Raw genomic sequence first — 19,409 nt, forward strand, 5'->3', positions numbered from 1 at the left:
CTATTGCTCTAAGGGATGTATTACCATAGAGTATATGGGTGCTTCATCCTGGGTTGAGTGGTCTGCATCTACATCTTGTTAACTATTGGGCTGAGAGCCAGCCCCTGAGAGTGAGCTTTATTCAAGGTGCAGAATGTACTCCAGGGCCATAGTATTGGGGGTCTCATCAGACTCCATCTGACTAGTAATTCTGGTCATTATTGAGTTTTTGGAATTTGTTTCACATTTTTCCTCCCACTCTATCCAAGATCTCCAGATTTGATCCCTTCCTGAGTTGTTGGCATTGGTAGCCGGGCACCACCTAGTTCTGGTCTCGAGGGCCATCGTGCCCTAGGGCTGATTGCTTCCAAATGCCCTTTTTTTTTTTTTGCATTCTTCTTTGCTTCTGATGCTAGGAGACCATTAGCTGCATCTTAGATGGCCGCTTGAAAGCTTTTAAGACCCCAGTCACTACTCACCAATGTAGGATGTGGAACAAAGCTTTTATGTATTTTGTTGTGCCAATTGAGTCTGGTGTCCCCCAGTACTGTGGTCCTGAGTCAGTATATCTATTGGATCTCTCTCCCATAATGTCTGGGATTACTCTGTGTCTGTCTTCTATTGTGTCTGTAAGGATTGCAGGTATTTTGTATCACTGGTGCCTGTACAATATTAGCCTCAGCTGAATCTAGAGTATACTAGAGTATACTCCTGTTCACTAATCTCCATCTGATCCTCTCAGGTGTTTATGTGTTTATCTGTAGGCTAGTGTTTGGTGTTAATGGTAATGCAATATTGTGGACACATTGGTTGGTATTGGCATCTGTTTTCTATCGCTTACGTGCACAATTCAGTGTCCTCCCTTTTCCTAATGTTATCGTGATGGTCATAAACCCTTTCTGTATATCCCTCCCCTTACCCATGTCAGTGTGTGGGCCCCAACTAGACTGAAATTAATCCCTCCCCTTCTCTCCCCATCCCAGTAACGTACAAAGTGAGTTCCCTTTCCCAAGAAAACCCTTCTTTGTCTTTTTACAGTAATGGGCTCATAAAGTACTTGTCTTTCTGTGATTGACTTATTTCACACAGCATACTGTCCTCCAGGTTCATCCACATTGTGAGATGATTTGCTGTTTTTTTAATAATTGTATGATGTTCATGTGTGTTCATGTTCATGTATGATGTTCTTGATGTCATCTCACAACTTGTCTGGTCTTCAGTCACTGGTGTTCAATGTATCACATCTATTCTTCATAGATCTCTAAATTAAAGTGAGATATAATCAAGGTCATATTTTGGTTCTCATGGACTTGTTATAATTGTCTTCAGCTTCAACTTGAACTTGCAGATGAGCAATTGATGGTCTGTTCCACAGTCAGTTCCTGGCCTTGTTTTGACTGAAGATCTTGAGCTTCTCTTTCGCCTCTTTCCACAGATGGAGTCAATCTGATTTCTGTGTATTCCATCTGATGAGATTAATGTGTATAGCTACTGTTTATGTTCTTGAAAAAAAAGTATCTACAATGAATAAGTCATTGGTTTTGCAAAATTCTATCATGTGATCGCTGGTGTCATTTCTATCACCAAGGCCATATTTTCCAACTACCAATGATTCTTCTTTGTTTCCAACCTTTTGCATTCCAAACACCAGTAATCATCAACACATCTTGATTGCATGTTTGGTCAATTTCAGACTGCAGAAGTTGGGAAAATATTTAGTTTCTTCTGTTTTGGCTTTAGTGGTTGGTGCATAAATTTGAATAGTAGTCTTTCTAGTTGTTGTTGTTGTTATGTGCCCTCGAGTCAGATATTATCCTATCACTGACAGCATTGTACTTCAGGATAGATCTTGAAACATTCTTTTTGATAATTAACTCCTCTTCAATTTGCCATTCCCAGCATAGTACACCATATGATTGTCTGATTCATAATGGTCATTACCAGTACATTTCAGCTTACTAATGCCTAGGATCTTTATGCGTTCCATTTCAGTTTTTATAACTTCCAATTTTCCTAGATTTATACTTCATCCATTCCACATTCTGATTATTAATAGTTGTTTGCAGCTAATTCTTCCCATTATGAGTTGTGCCCCATCAGCAAATGAAGATCTCGAAAGCTTAAATCCATCCACGTCATTAAGGTCAACTGTACTTTGAGAAGTCAGCTCTCCCCAGTCATATTTTGAGTGCCTTCTGACTTGAGGGGCTAATCTTCTGGCACTATATCAGACAGTGTTTCAGAGCTATTTATAAAATTTTCCAGCAATACATCAGACAGTCTTTCACTGCTATTCATAAGGTTTTAGTGGCCAGTATTTTTCAGAAGTGGATGACTGCATCCTTCTTCATATTCTATCTTAGTCTGGAAGCTCCACTGGAACCTGTCCATCATGGCTGACTCTGCTGGTGTTTGAAATAGCAGTGGCAGAACTTCAGCCTTCCAGCAACACACAAACCATCACAGTATGACAAACTGACTGACAAGTGGTGGGGATATACATATTTTCATATACTTATATTAAAAAGAAACAATTTTCATGCAAATAATACAGTCTGTTTAGAAATCTTTGCCTCAAATAGACCACTCTAACATATTTGCCTGTATCTCATCTATCTACTTATCTAGAGAGTAAAGGTCCTTTTCTGCCAATGAAATTGAAGAAGACGCAAAACTAGGGTGATAGAAGTCAGAATACTGTTCACGTCAATGCTGTTGGGTTGTTGTTTTAGTTAGGTGCTATGGAATGAGTTCCAAGTCATAGATACCCTATGTAAAACAGAACAAAGTACTGCCTGGTCCTGTGCCATCCTCACAATCATTGCTATGTTTGAGCCCATTGTTACAACCACTCTGTCAATCCATTTACGGTTTTTCCTCTTTTTTACTGACACTCTACCAAGCATGATATCATTCTCAAGGAACTGGTCCCTACTGATAACATATCCAAAGTATGTAAGACAAAGTCTGGCCATCCTCTCTTCTAAAGAGCATTCTAGCTGTACTTCATCTAAGACAGATTTGTTCATTCTTTTGGTATCCAAGGTATACTCAATATTCTTCACCAATACCATAATTCAAAGGCTCCAATTTGTCTTCTATCTTTCTTATTCATTGTCCAGCTTTCACAGAGCTGGACTTAAGAGGAGCTGTGTTTTAGAGGAGACTAAAACACCATGGTTTTGGTCAGGTGCACCTTAGTCCTTAAAGTAACATCTTTGCTTTTTTAATACTTTACAGAATTATTTTGCAGTAGACTTGCCCCATCTTCCTTCCACAGACCGACTGTGGAATACATTGTTTGATTTCTTGATTGCTGCTTCCGTGAGTGTTAACTATGGATCCAAGAAAAATTAAATACTTGACAACTTCAATCTTGTCTACATTTATAAAGATGTTACTTACTTTTCCAGTTGTGAGGATATATATTTTTTTATATTGAGATGTAATTCATATTGAAGACTGTAGTCTTTGAATTCATCAGTAAATGCTTCAAGTCTTCTTCACTTTCAACAATCAAGGTTGTGTCACACAAATATTGCAAGTTGTTAAAAAGTCTTCCTCCAACCCTGATGCCATGTTTTTCTTCATATAGTTCAGGTTCTCAGATGATTTTCTCAGTTTCTTAGGTTATTTGAGGAGTAGGGAGTGGTAATTGATGGGAAGGGGCATGACAGAACCTCTAAGGTGCTGTCAATATTCTATATCTTGCTGTGGGTTGTGGTTACTCAGGTGAATACATATGACAATTAATCAAATTAGATAGTTAACATTTGTGCACTTTATGATGTACAAGTAACATATCAATAAAAAAAACTCTCTGATTTTATTATGAAATAGCTATTTCCATGCTAAATAACATTCACTGTCAGCAGATTAAAAGACTAAAAAGGTTTTGAATATTAACCAGTCAGAAGGCTCCACAGCTGACTGTTAAATATGGCAATGCATCAGTGAAACATTTGGGAGAGAATAACTTGTAAGGTATTTGACTGCTAACCAGAAGGTCGGAAGTTCAAACTCATCAGCTGCTCTGCAACAGAAAGATGAGACAATCTACTTCATAAAGATTTACAACCTTGGAAACCCAATGGGGATCACTAGGAGTCAGAATTGACTCCATGGCAGAGGGTTATTGAATAACTTATATACAGTGAATTAGAAGCTCTGGCAGTGCAGTGCCTAAGGCATTTGCTAATCAGAAGGTTAACAGTTCAAACCCACCAGTCGGTCTGTGGAAGGAAGATGGGGCAATCTGCTTCCATAAAGATTTACTGCCTCAGAAATCCAATGGGGGTCACTATGAGTCAGAATTGACTCAACGGCAGTAACTTTGGTTTTATATATATATAGTGAATGTGTTTTCTGTTGAGAAATGTTTGCTTCTGATTGCTTTAAACTCATGAGTCAGGATCTGAGGGAAGGAGTGGAACTGTCCCTTCCCTCATCTCCCACACTGTGTGCCTACTGACCACAAATCATGGCTTAGACTCTTATTAGCTGTTCTCTGTCAGGTTTTATGATTTTCGACATTCTAAAATACAAGTTGTATAACTAAATGACACATGCTGAAGGCCTGTATATGCTCTTAAATGTCTCTGAGACTTCCCTGTGGGCAAGTTTTCCACCTTCCTGCCCCTCAGCACCCTTCATTCATAATATAAAACAGATGGAGTGTTTGGAGTGGAATTAGTAGGCAAAAACTGACATTTTACTTTAGACTTTACATTTTCTATTACTGCAATGACTATAGATGGAGTGGCGTAGTACCTTAAGCATTTGACTGCTAACCAGAAGCCTGGCAGTTCAAACCCACCAGCCACTCTTTGGAAGGAAAATTGGGCAATCTACTTCCATAGAGATACCACCTTGGAAACCCAAAGAGGGTTCACTGTGAGTCAAATTGACTCAACAGCAGTGAGTCTGTTTGTTTGTTTTTTAACAGATAGAGTTTTCCCGGGATATAGTCCACAAGATTCAATTAGCAATCTTTTAGAAATTGTTTGAAAGTTCAAATCACCAGAGTAAAAATTATTGTGACATCTGTATAAATGTCAGCAGCATGTTGATATGTCATGCCCTGCATTGTGTAAAACAAAACTGGAACATATCTAATGCAAGCGGTAAAGGTGGAGTTCAGTCTGCTCCTATCCCTCAGCTTCAAAGATGTATCTTGTTAGGTAGGCAGGATGGTAAATATGAAATGGCTGCAATAGCAGCCTAAGCCTACAGCTAATCAAGGGCAGATTAGCACTTACAAGGTGGAACATCATTTTGATATTATAAATATTCTTTCACTACTCACCACCTCCTGAATCCTAACTCAAGTATAGCAAAGATGTTGAGGATGGTGCAGGACTCTGTAGTGTTTCATTCTGTTGTGCATAGTGTTGTTGTGATTCAGAGCCAACTCAATAGCACCTAGCAACAACACCACTTACTGACACTAGTTCTTTGGCTGGGTTCTGTAGAGAAGCAAAAACAGTGAAATTTACATATATATTTACATATATATATATATATATATATATATGGAGAGATACCTACATACATACATATAAAGAGATGTCTACACAGATACAAAGGAGCTCTGTTGGTATAGTGGTTAAGGCATTTAGGGTTGCTAAGCAAAAAGTCACTGGTTCGAACCCACCACCTGTTCTGCAGAAGAAAGAAGCAACAGTCTGCTTCCATAAAGATTTACAGCACTGGAAACCCAATGGGGGTTGCTAAGAGCCAGAATCAACTTGATGGCATTGGTTTGGTTTGGTTTGAGATATCTGTATGTATATGTGTGTGTGTGTGTGTGTGTGTATAATGATAAATGGAGAAAAGATTGAGATTGTCAGGGATTTCATTTTACTTGGATCTACAAACAACATCATGGAAGCAGCAGTCAAGAAATAAAAAATTGTATTGCACTGGGCAAATCTGCTGCAGACCTCTTTAAAGTTTTAAGAAGCAAAGATGCCACTTTAAAAACTAAGGTGCCTCTGACCCAAGTCATGGTATTTTCAATCACCTCATATGCATGTGAAAGCTGGACAATGAATAAGGAAGACTGAAAAAGAATTGATACTTTTGAATTGTGGTGTTGGTGAAGACTACTGAAAGTACGATGGACTACCAGAAGAATGAACAAATTTGTCCTGAAAGAAGTGTAGCCAGAATGTTCATTAAAAGTGAGAATGACCAGACTTCGTCTCACCTACTTTAGTCATGTGTCAGAAGGGACCAGTTCCTGCACAAGGGTATCATGCTTGGTAAAATAGAGGACCAGTGAAAAAGGGGAAGACTCTCAGTGACATGTATCAACACAGTGGCTGCAACGGTGGCCTCAAGCACAGCAAGGATTGTGAAAGGCACAGCAAGGATTGTGAAGCACAACCTTTGCACAGGACTGACAGGACTGGGCAGTATTTGGTTCTGTTGTATTTAGGGTCACTATGTGAGTTGGAGCCAACTTGACAGCATATATATATAGAGAGAGAGAGAGAGAGAGGGAGAGAGAGAGGGAGAGTGTGTTTTTTATCTCAAGGAAATGGCTCACAGGTCCCAAGTCTGTGGGTCAAATGTCAAGCTGGAGGCTTCTCTTGACTCACACACCTGCAAGGGCTGACAAACCCAAGATTGGCAGGTAATACAGCAGGCTGCTGCTTCAGAAGCTGACGAATCCAAGACCGGCAGGTAAAATGACAGGCAGTGGGCCTGTCACTTTGAATAATATTACAGGCCACAAAGGCAATAATCCCAAGACTGACAGGCAATATGACAGGCCACTGGTTCAAGTCCAGATGATGACAAGCCAGATGCAGGATCCCGAGCAAGACACCAGAGACCTTTCCCAGAGCTTTTCCATATATTCTGGAAGCAGACCATGCCCCAAAGGAAACTCCCTTTCAACTGATCTCATGATTACATTATAATTGGCATGACAAATTTACATGGAGGTGATTATATTATATTAGATCCACCATGTGGGATAACTACAACATAACTGTTAAGCCATTTAGAATCATGGCCCACTCAAGTTGACACACAACCTTAACTATCACAACCAGCTATAAGAAGGATCAAATATTTTCTGTTTGTTCTACGTCTGAGGGTGCCAGAATCCTAATTCATCTGTCACTGAGTTTGGACCTTGATACAGAGGTAGTGATGTTAGAACTTAAGAGGAGCTTTCTATCCTTTGTCTCTGCAAACGGTTGCAAAGGGATTCCTTTTGGATCTATCTAGCATCACTGTGGTATTGGTTCAGACCCGTGATTCAAATACCAAGTGGCTACAGGACAATCAGAGGAGCTCTGGTGGCCTAGTGCCTAAGGCATTTGACTACTAACCAGAAGGCCGGCAGTTCAAACCCACCATCCACTCCTTGGAAGGAAAGTTGAGCAATCTACTTCTGTGGTGATACTGCCTCGGAAACCCAAAGAGGTGAGTTTGCTTTTTTTTGGTGTGACAGGACATTCAAAAGTGAATTATTAAAAAGTTCCTAACACAAGCAAATGAGAATTGTGCTAAGACAATATTTTCATTTGTCTTGGTTCTATATAAAATATTCATGCATAATTGTTATTTAGTTTTATTAAGTGCAAATTAAAAGAATTGAAATTCCTAGTTCATTATTCCTTAGTTTTTTTCATATATGCCCTTACTTCATTCCTCCATGACTCATTTCTTTCTCCTCAGCTTGAAGAGATACCATCCATAGGTGTTAAGTGTGTGGATTCCAGAGCCCAGGATACCTGGGTTCATCCCAGCTCACTGTCTACTAGCTATGTGATTTTAGGCAATGTTACATAACCTGCCTTCTTTATTATTAAAATGGGGATGATTATTATAAAACCTAGCTCATAAGACTGTTGAAAGGATTGATGAGCGAGCAGAGACAAAGCACTTGGCACAATGTCTGGCACACAATGAGCACTACATTGTTAGCTGTTTTCTTGTTCTTGCTGAGGGCTTCTCCTGGACCTTTCACCATATGATTTTCTTTTCATGATGTTGTTTCTCTCCCAGTCTTAACTCTAGCCTTCAGTCTACATCAACATGCCGACTCTGTTTGTTTGTTTCCTGGCATATATTTCCTCAACAGTTGTTAATAAGAGGATTTTCTGGGTAGTAGAGAATGAGGAAATTCTTACTGAAATTCATGATATAACTACCAATAAGAGCCTTGGTATAGTATGTTAAGTCTGTAACTCGATGAGTGATTTATTACCCACTATTGTCAAGCATTGGTCATGTGGCACTCAAAAGCCACAGATGAAAGCATTCTCATCTACTTTAATTGCTATGTTTTGGAAATAATGTGCAGATTAAAACCACAATTCCAAATCATAAACTCTAAGGCTTGGAAAAGACAAAAAATGTTATTTAGACCAACCCCTGAAGTTGGTGCTTGTGGTGTATTTATACTGTTGCCTATAAAAGGTCCAGTTGCAATTAAACAAACTCTGCAATGACAATCTTATCAACTCAAGAGGCAATTTATTTCATCTTTTAGGTAGGTCTGATTCTTGGAAAGTTCAAAATTAGTGTACTTGTCATTTCCATCCATCAGGTTTTTAATCCACTTTTTATTTTTGAGATCTTTTGAAATATATACAATACATCTTTCCATAAAACCTTTTAAGTATTTGCTGACAGCTATCATGTTGCTCCAAGAGTGCCCTTTGGAGTTTGGTATTCTCAGCTGAGCTGAATATTACTCATCTTCTCCATTGTGGATGGAAATTGTGGTTTGTTAATAACCCTTTAATTTTGGTCCCAAATTGAACCCAATACTCCATGAATAGCTAGATAAGTTACTACCTATATCTATTATCCTAGATTCTAGATGGTAGACCACTATTAATGTATCTCAAGGCCACATCAGCTTATTTTTGGCAAATGTATCATCTTTCTGAATAATACTGAATTGATTCTGTACAAGTGACTTTTACCCTGCTCCCAGATAAGCCTAATTAACAGCTCAGTCTTTGGAGGCTACATAGCACTTTGTACAGACCACTACTCCAATAATAACATAAAGCCTTTCTAAGGAACTCTGGTGACATAGTGGATAAGGCACTTGGCTGCTAACCAGAAGGTCAGTGGTTCAAACCCATCAGATGCTCCATGGAAGGAAGATGGGGTGATCCACTTCCATAAAGATGGGGGTCACTATGAATCAGAATGAACTTGATGGCAAGCTCACCAATCTCTCACCAAGCTCACTGCCGTGAAGTCAGGTCTGACTCATAGCGACCCCTCCTTGGGTTTCTGAGGCGGTATCACTGTGGAAGTAGATTGCCCAACCTTCCTTCCGAGGAGCGGATGGTGGGTTTGAACTGCCAGCCTTCTGGTTAGCAGTCAAATGCCTTTAGCGGCAGTGAGGTGTTTTGTTTTGTTTTGTTTTATTCTAATGACTGTTTTCTGTTTATTTCTTACATTTGACTGTGGACTCTGTATAGGTTTTTAGGTACCTTTGAGTTGGTTCTGACTCATAGAGACCTATGTACAACAGAACAAAACACTGTCCAGTCCTAGGCCATCCTCACAACAGTTGCTATGCTTGAGCCCATTGTTGCATCCACTGTGTCAATCCACCTTGTTGAGGGTCTTCCTTTTTTTTTTTTTTTTGCTGACCCTCTATTTTACCAAGCATGATATCCTTCTCTAGGGGCTGGTCCCTCCTGACAATATCATCAAAGTACAATAAGCAAAGTCTCGCCAACCTTGCTGTATCTAAGACAGGTTTGTTTGTGCTTCTGGTAGTCTATGGTATTTTCAATATTCTTCACCAACACCATAATTCGAATGCATCAATTCTTCTTCAGTCTTCCTTATCCATTATTTAGTTTTCACATGCATACGAGGCTATTGATAATACCATGTCTTGGTCAGATGCACCTTAGTCTTCAAAATGACATATTTGCTCTTTATACTCCAAAGAGGTCTTGAGCAGATTTGCCCAATGAAATATATCATTTAATATCTTGACTGTTGCTTCCAAGGCTTTGATTATGGATCCAAGTAAAATGAAATCCTTGACAACTTCAAGGATTTTGACTTCAGTCTTCTAAAACCAATTACTTTGCCATGGTGTGATGCTGACTCTGCATGGCAATCCTTCTATATACTCTTACATGATGTGTCCAACAGTCGTATAGTAGGAGGCATGTATGGAGCATACGCCTAACTCAGCTATTGGGCTTAATAATCCCAATATTTGTTTTTATGATTTTATTTCTTTGTTTTTTATGATTTTGCTTATTGGTCCAATTGTGAAGAGTTTTGTTTTCTTTAAGTTGAGGTGTTATCCATGCTGAAGGTTGTAGTCTTTGATCTTCACCAGTAAATGCTTCATGTCCTCTTCACTTTTAGCAAATGTGATTATGTCATCTGCATATCACAGGTTGTTAATGCATCTTCCTCCAATCCTGGTGTTGCATTTTTCTTCATATAGTCTAGCTTCTCAAATTTGCTCAGCACAATTGAATAAGTATGGTGAAAAGATACTACCTTGATGTACATCTTTCCTGATTTTAAAACATGTTGTTGTTGTTGTTATGTTGTTATGTGCCGTCGAGTCGGCCCCGACTCATAGCGACCCCTCCTTGGGTTTCCGAGGCAGTATCACTACGGAAGTAGGATTGCCCAACCTTCCTTCCGAGGAGTGGCTGGTGGGTTTGAACCACCAGCCTTCTGGTTAGCAGTCAAGTGCTTTTAGCCACTATGCTACCAGAGCTCCTTTAAAACATGTAGTATTCCCATATTGTGTTCAAATGGCTGCTTCTTGGTCTGTGTACAAGTTCCTCTTGTGCACAATTAAGTGTTCTGGAATTCCTGTTCTTCACAATGTTATCCATAATTTGTTACAATCCACATGTTCAAATGTCCTTGCATAATCAATAAAACATAGGTAAACATCTGTCTAATAGTTGCTTCTTTCAGCCAAGGTCCATCTAACATTCCTCGTTCCACATCCTTTTCTGAATCTTGCTTGAATTTCTGGCAATTCCCTGTCAATGTACCATTTTTTAATTATCTTCAGCAAAATTTTATTTCTGTGTGATATTAATGATGTGGTTAAATAATTTCCACATTCTGTTGGATCACCTTTATTTGGGATGGGCACAAATATGGATCTCTTCCAGTCAGTTGGCCAGGCAGCTGATTTCCACATTTCCTGGCATAGGCAAGTGAGTGCTTCCAGTGTTGCATCTGTTTGTTGAAACATCTCAATTGCAAAAGTAGGAATCATCAAAATGAGTTTGCAATCATTTCATTCCAGTGACTAATACCCTGTCTGGAACTCAAATATGTTTATTGAATAAATACTGACTTAATTTCTTGGTAGTACTTTTTGAGGTAACCGTAGTTTAAAAAGATCACTGTACTATAATGACATATTAAATTTTGATAAAAGAGGCCTGCAGAGATTAATACATCTATCTTCTTTCCTAGAGGTAGGCATATATGCGTGTGTGTGTGTGTGTGTGTGTGTGTGTATATATATATATATATATCATCCACTTCAATGTTTGTATGGTTTGAACCTAATGAAATCAGGAAAAGGATTAGTAAACCCAATAGCTGTTTTGTATAGTATGTTATGCCAATTGAGCTTGATGTCCCCTGCGACTATGGTCCCAAGCCTGCAGGTTCAACCACTTTGTCTCTCTGGGTAGCTGGCTGTGACCAAACAGTGTATGCCCCATACATGCCTCCTACTATACAACTGTTGGACACATCATGTAAGAGTATATAGAAGGATTGCCATGCAGAGTCAGCATCACACCATGGCAAAGTAATTGGTTTTAGAAGACTGAAGCCATGTACAAACCTCTTTCAAGAAAACTTAATATTAGAAACTTTCAGCAAATTATGCTGCTTTGGCATTTAGATGTCATCCAATAGTCTGGAATAAGGAAACTTATTTAGAGAACATACAAGTCTTTGAGAAGACTGCAAAAATCTGACCTCATGCTACACATAATGTGCCAAGAAGACTATGGTTCTATTTATGTAGTCTGTGTTTTATATGTGCTGCATATCCTTCCTTAATTGGCCTTTGGTTAATCCATATTCTTTGCCAACAGCTGCTATACTGAACACATTTGTTGTTGTTGTTGTTATGTGCCGTCAAGTTGCACCCAACTCATAGAGACCCCTTCTTGGGTTTCAGAGGCGGTATCACTGCAGAAGTAGATTGCCCCATCTTTCTTCTGAGGAGTGTCTGGTGGGTTTGAACCGCCAGCCTTCTGGTTAGCAGTCAAGTGCCTTAGGCACTACGCTACCAGAGCTCCCATACTGAACACATAGGAACAGATAAATTCTACTGGATTATGCAAACTTGATATTCCATTTCTAGCTCAGCTTTGATAGCAATATTTTGAAGTGATAATTAATAGAGAATGTTGTGATAAATTCCCCTGGCAATGAGGTCTTACATGTACTAAGGTCATAGAGAGCACTGAAAATGAAGGCCTCCATGTTTTTGGTGTGATTTATGGACTGTAACCAGTAGTAGCTCCCTTCTTTTGTGTCCAAAAATCCCGTCAGTAAAGTACAGCTGTTGCTTTATTTATTTTTTTATTACTGAAGGGCATTTCTATTACCTGAGAAGGAAGGAAAGAATATTTAGCCCTCCCTTATTTGCACCTTAGGAGGCATTGATGAATCAGCACTTGAGAAGGCACAGGAGAGAACCTACCTGAGGAACCAAAAAAAAAACCTCACTGCCATCGAGTCAGTTCTGACTCAAAGTGACACACACACCCCCACACTGAGCTTTTAAAGCTGTAAATCTTTACAGAAGCACATTGCCTCATCTTTCTTCTGTAGAGCAGCTGATATGTTCAAAGCACTTACCTTTTGGCTTGCAGCCAAATGCCTTAACCACTACACCACCATGGCTCCTTATCTGAAGGACTAAATCCCTGAAAATCAATTCCAGAGTGAAGGCCAAAGAGCATTTAATGACTAAAATTGGCCTCAGACTCATACATGGAGCGCCTCTGAAGACCCTGAGCAACCTGATCAGAGAATGCCAAGCAGAGATAGGGCATAAAAGTCTAGGAGCAAGGTCTAGGAAGAGTCCTGGTGCACTGGGCCAACAACTTAGGAAGGAAGAGTTAAAGGAAGGAGAAAAAAAAACTGGTTTTAACTGAGGATGAGAAAGACATAGAGAGGTACATGGGAGGTACAGATGACAAACATGAACCCTTTTGCACATACAGTACTGCATTGTCAGTGAAGGCAAACATGGGTATATGGATGGATAGATGGTGGAGAGGCTAAACAATTAGGTATGTCTATGAAATGGGGATTGTATCCAAGAACATATATAGGGTTGGCAGACAATGATTCTATACGTTTTTGTGAATGATCAGAATTCCCAGGTGTATGGTAGAGCTGACAAGGGGCAAGGTTGTGGTCACTGTTTGGTCACAGCCAGCTACCCAGAGAGACAAAGTGGTTGAACCTGCAGGCTTGGGACCATAGTCGCAGGGGACATCAAGCTCAATTGGCATAACATACTATACAAAACATTGTTCCACCTCCTACTTTGGCGAGTAGCTACTCGGATCTTAAAAGCTAGCAAGCTGCCATCTAGATGCAACGATGGGTCTCTCCTCATCCAGAGCAAAGAAGAATGAGAAAACCAAAATTCATGGAAACAATTAGTCCTAGTGACTGGTACACCATCCGATCTGCAACCTATACAACTATGAGACCAGAAGAACTAGATGGTACCTGGCTACCACTGTCATCCACTTGGAAGGGGATCTATGTAGGAGATCCTTGATAGAGAGGGAGAACAATGTGGAACAAAACTCAAAATCATTTGGAGGAAAAAAAAGTGGGGGGGGGGGACCAGGTTTGCTGGTCCAATAGAGGCTGGTGGAACCACTGAGACTAATGCCCCTAGCTGCCCTTCAGGTCTGGAATTGAACCCACATCTGTGGTTTCCAGCCAAACAAAATACAGGTATATGAGTTGAACATTTACCTCAAGTAGATACACTCCTTGGAGAGAACAATCATAGGAGAAAGAAGGGCTGCTTATGCACAGGGAGATAGCTCAGGGGGCAGGAATGTATGGAGGGATGGACACTGGGAAGAGGTAACCATGGGGAGGAAGAGGTAACTATGGGGAGGGGAGCTGTTGCATTGTGGTAAACTGTGGTCAATGACATGAGACAAAGTGTATGTGAACTGCTGCATAGAAAGTGAATTTGCTCTGTAAATCTTCACCCAAATCACAATTAAAAAAAAAAAAAAAAAACTGGTTTTACCCAGAAACTGATCCATGAAGAATATTGTCTATGGGTAGCATCCTTTGTAACCCCAGGTTTGCAGGGTAAGCAGAGAAATTCTGTGAATTCACAGTAAAATTCCACCTGGGAAACAGCAGGAGCAGACTCATAAAGCTTCCAGTCAACAATTATACACTCTATTAGAACACAGACTGTGCAGTCAGGGAGAAGATTCATAAACTGCAACAAATTCTGTAACAGTGGCCACAGTGTCTTACCCAAAGGACAGAACACAGGTCATAGTCACCCTGTGAAGAGCCTCAGCTCTGGCACCTTCTTTCCAGTGAAACTCATAAACACCAATTATGAATAGCTGGAAAAGCTAACAAGAGTGTCTTCATAACCAGCCACTGCCGAACTTTTGAATCAACTTCTTTACAAAATCACCTCTTAACACAGAGGGAGGCTTATTACATTTGTATTCCTTTAGAAAACCTGAACAATGTATTTTTCAGATACATAAAAATACACAAATAATATACAAATACTTTAAAATATAAAAATACTCTCTGGCCTTTTGAAGACTTGTCACATCTTGTATTAAAAACTCTGTGTTTTGTTTGTGGTAAAACGGTAAAATAGAATGCCCTACACATGGCTCAAAAAAGAAAAAAAAAATTCCCTGATCCTGATTCCAGCATGGAAAAGTTTGAGTCTCTATATAGTCTCTTAAAGAAGTTCTAGGTGATGGTGAAGATGGTATAAAGAGAAGTGGTATGTCACCGTAACTTCAGCTTTAATTAATATTTTGCTATGAAAACACAAATGATCAATGAGCTGTGAGGATGTGCCTTTTATTAAATTACTAAACAAGGAGAAGATCAGCTGGGATTCATACACCCTTGGCAGGTAGTGCCCACCAGGCTTGTTGACTGAAGGAGTAAGTGTGGGGAATTCACCAGCTGCCCAAACATCTTGTATCAGGGCATCTGATCCTCAAGGGGCAGCTAGAGAATTTGGGGCATACACCTGAGAGCCACCTGCATGGTGTAATCATCACTGAACTGTTTTCTTTTTCTGCTTCAGAAAAATGTGTAGGATATGGACTTGAACTTTTCGTATAAACCTTTATCAGTTTTAGATTGGTCCTGGGAGATCGTCCTGTAACTGAAACCCATATGTCAGAACTACTCGGCATCTCTGAATGAGAAGAGAGTTGAGACATGGCACTAAGGCTCCTTAAACTTTGGTGTGAATCAGATTTACTTGGGAAAATTGTTTAAAAACACAGTAGCTTTAAGCCTCAACCTACATTTTTAAAACAGCCTTGAAAGTAAAACATACAGTGCCTCCAAACACCTAGTTCCTCTGAGTTACTCATCCAACTACATACTGACTCACACAAAATATACACATGTTCTTTGAGCTTAGGTTTCAAAAGATCCATATTTAGAAATAATTCTTAGTCATAACCCCCAAATTCCTTATATATTCTGAAAATCTTCAGAATTACTCCTTTTCTGGTCTTACTTGTTCACTGAGTCAACATGGAGTTCTAGCTAAGATTACATTTCAATTTGGCATGGCATTGTTTTGCATAGTCTTTGCCTATATAAAAGCTTTTGACTATTTAGAAAGGTATGATGTTGTTTTAAATCTATGATTTCCTACCTCTCCAGCATGAGTAAGTGTATGACGATGTTGTAGTCTTTCATATTTTATCCTTAGAATAGGATAAAAGTCACAAGTGAGTGTTGATTTTTTTATCCATCAGGTATTTTGAGCTACTTGCTTCAAATTTAACTTTCTCAAAATTAGAGAAACATGGGTTACTTTTAATGCTTTAAAACCAAAACAAAACAAAAACCCTAATAATTAAAAAGCTGGTATTATCACACAGAAGGAAATATTCTTTGATGGTTACCAGGGATGAGAGGTGAAGAGAGGATAAATCACTGACTAGAGAGTAGACAAGTATCAACTTGGGTGAAGAGAAAGGTAATATACAATAGAGATGGAGGGCACACAACAAGGGAAAGGAAGTCAGTGGGAGGTACACAAGAGTAAAAGACAACAAAGGTAAATACTATTACATGCATAATCCTGCAATAACAGTAATAACAAACTATCTACGAGTAGATACATAGGTAGACTTGCAAGCTGAACAGATGTGGGAAGGGAAATGGGAGGACACTCATGAGTATTACAGGTTTGGTAGAGGATATTTCTAAATATATGTTTGTATGTAAGGAGTTCTGGTGGCACAGTGGTTAAGGCATTCAACTGCTAACCAAAAGGTCCATGGCTTGAACCCAACTGCCGCTCTGCAGAAGAAAGATGAGGCAGTATGCTTTGGTAAAGATTTACAGTCTTGGAACCCTATGGGGCAATATGACTCTGTCATACAGGGTCATTGTGACATGGGATCAACTTGATGGCAGTGGGTTTGTATTTGTATGTACTACAAATAGATTTAAGGACATAGTAGAGCATACAAGTACCAAAGTTTTTGAAAACTTCTTAACCATAACCAAACACGTTGGGGGAATAAGTCAGTAGGCTTAGGAAATTAGGGCGACAGTCTTGGGGGACATCTAGGTCAATTGACATAACATAGTCCACAAAGACAATGTTCTACACACTACTTTAGTAAGTAATAACTACAGTCTAAAAGTTAATAAGCATCCATCTAAGATGCCACTATTAGTCTCTCCTTGTGCAGAGCAGAGGGAATAAAATCACAGACTCAAGGAAACAATTAGATCAAAGGACTAATGGACTATGTGAATCACAGCCTCCACTACCCTAAGATCAGAAGAACTAGATGGTGTCCAACTACCACTACTGACTGCTCTGAAAGGGATCACAATAGAAGGTCCTGGACAAAGAGGAGAAAAAAGTAGGACAAATTCAAAATCATAAAAAAGACCAGACTTACATATCTGATACTATCAGATAAGTGGTGGAACCCCTGAGACTGTGCCCCTTAGATATTCTTCAAGCCTGGAACTGAACCCACCATTGAGGATCACCTTTCAGACAAACAATAGACAAGCCTATAAAATGAGCAGTATCACCAGTGAGGAATGTACTTCTCAGTACAGTCAGCCACACCAGACCAACAGGGCAGCAACTGCCCAAAAACAAAGTTCAGAAGGTTGGAAGTAGCAGGAAAGAAGGAAGAATGGAAACAGGGAACCCAGCGAGGAAGGGGGAAGAGTGCTATTACATTGAGGAAATTGCAACCAATATCATGAAACAAAATATGCATAAATTGTTGAATGGAATACTAATTTGCCCTGTAAACTTTCACCCAAACCACAATAAAAAGTTCAACAGACAAAAAAGCTGGTGTTATCTTTAAAGGCTCTTCTTTGAGGAGTATGTGATTTGTAAGAATCTCAATTTGTTGGTCACCGGAAAAGGACAGTAAGCCTTTATAATTAAAAGACTTTTCTAAGGTTTCATATTACATTTCAAGAGCTTTGTGTTCTAATATCATTCAACTGAAAAGAGATAACTGTAGGTGTAATAAAAGAGGAGTAAAAGATGAAACAGCTGGCATATGTTAGCCACCTTTAAGAGTTTCAAAATTACCTGGTTTTTCAAAGAATTATGACGTGTGTGATTAACTCCTGAGGGTATAATCATTCCTTCTGGGAAAGAATCCACAGCAGGAACCAAACAGTGAGCTTGTATCCAACAAAAGGTATATGTTTACCACCTTGAATAAAAAAAAAATCAAATCAAATTACCCCTAAATTTAAAGTGTCTGTGTAAGACTGTCATGTCATAATACATTTAAAAATCTAGTACTTCTAAAATATACTTCTGGCCCCACTCCAATTGCTTTCTGATCTAGTAGAAAACTCTTCTGAAGTCTTTTGTGTCTATAAAACCTGGATAATAATAATATCTGTCCAAGATGATTGGACTTGTATGAATTAATTAGTTCAGGCTGGAAAGGTCTTTGATAATGTGAAGTGCTAAATGTTGTTACTGTTAAAAAGGTGCAGGTGGAGGTGATGTTACACAGCACAGCTATAATCAGAAAGACCTAGAAACTGCAAATGGTGCCAACACCCAAGAGTTAAATTAAGGAGACAATGCCCTGTGTCATATTCTCCCTGAGACTAAGTGGGCTTGTTAGGACTGATTGCTTAATTCCCTCTTTTATCCTCCTTGAGAAGTTGAAGCTTGTCTTGGACTTGCCCACCATTGAGCACAGTTTTTACTGGGTGTATGTGCTTTTTAAGGCAGTATTCCAAATGAGGTGCTGGTATTCATTAGAACACAAAGTAGTCTTGGATTTACAATGCTTGTTAATTCATCTGAGTCAAGATTGTGAGAAAGTCCTTCCCCAGAAATATTTGTCATTTGGAAAAATGCAGAAAATTTCTTTACCTAGAAAATGAAGGGGAGATTTCAACCTTCTTTTAGAAATAAAAAAGACTTTTTTTTTCCAAGCCAAAAAAAAAAAAAAAAAATGAAGTGTTAGGTGGAACTTTGTTGTTATGTGCCGTCGAGGCAGACCCGACTCATAGCAACCCCTCCTTGGGTTTCCGAGGCAGCATCACTATAGAAATAGATTGCCTCATCTTCCTTCTAAGGAGTGGCTGGTGTGTTTGAACCGCCAGCCTTCTGGTTAGCAGTCAAGTGCCTTAGGCACTATGCTACCAGAGAGCTCCTTTAGGTGGAACTAAAATACTTAAAATAGATAAACACTGAACTGTGCTCAATGGAAGGCAAAGGGCAAAGATCTTCCTATTCCCTGAAGTGACCCAGAGGCACCTTGTCAGAATATAAGGCTCCCTGAACCTGATCTAGAGACCACTGGACTTGATAATCTCTAATTCAAGTTTTCAACTTCTAGTTATTAATATTTTAAGGACTAATAGTATTAAAAACCTGGACTGCTGAACTTTTGTAGATAATACTGTTTACCTAGACTTGTAGTTCATTTTAAATGCTATCTTGCCTGGTAAAACCTTCTCTGACCCAGTGCACCCTCCTTACAGCCCCCCAAAATCAGTGAAGGTCCTATAGCACCAATAGACCCTTTCCACATTCTTCTTATTCTAGCTCTTTTTTCTCCATCACAATTAGCATGATCATAGCAAATGTTTATGGAGCACTTAGTGTGTCCCAAGCATGGCATTATCTCATTTAATCTTGACATTTA

Source organism: Orycteropus afer, unplaced genomic scaffold (genome assembly GCF_000298275.1).
Source record: "Orycteropus afer afer isolate SDZICR_OR568_19922 unplaced genomic scaffold, OryAfe1.0 scaffold00483, whole genome shotgun sequence".
NCBI classification, from domain to species: domain Eukaryota; kingdom Metazoa; phylum Chordata; class Mammalia; order Tubulidentata; family Orycteropodidae; genus Orycteropus; species Orycteropus afer.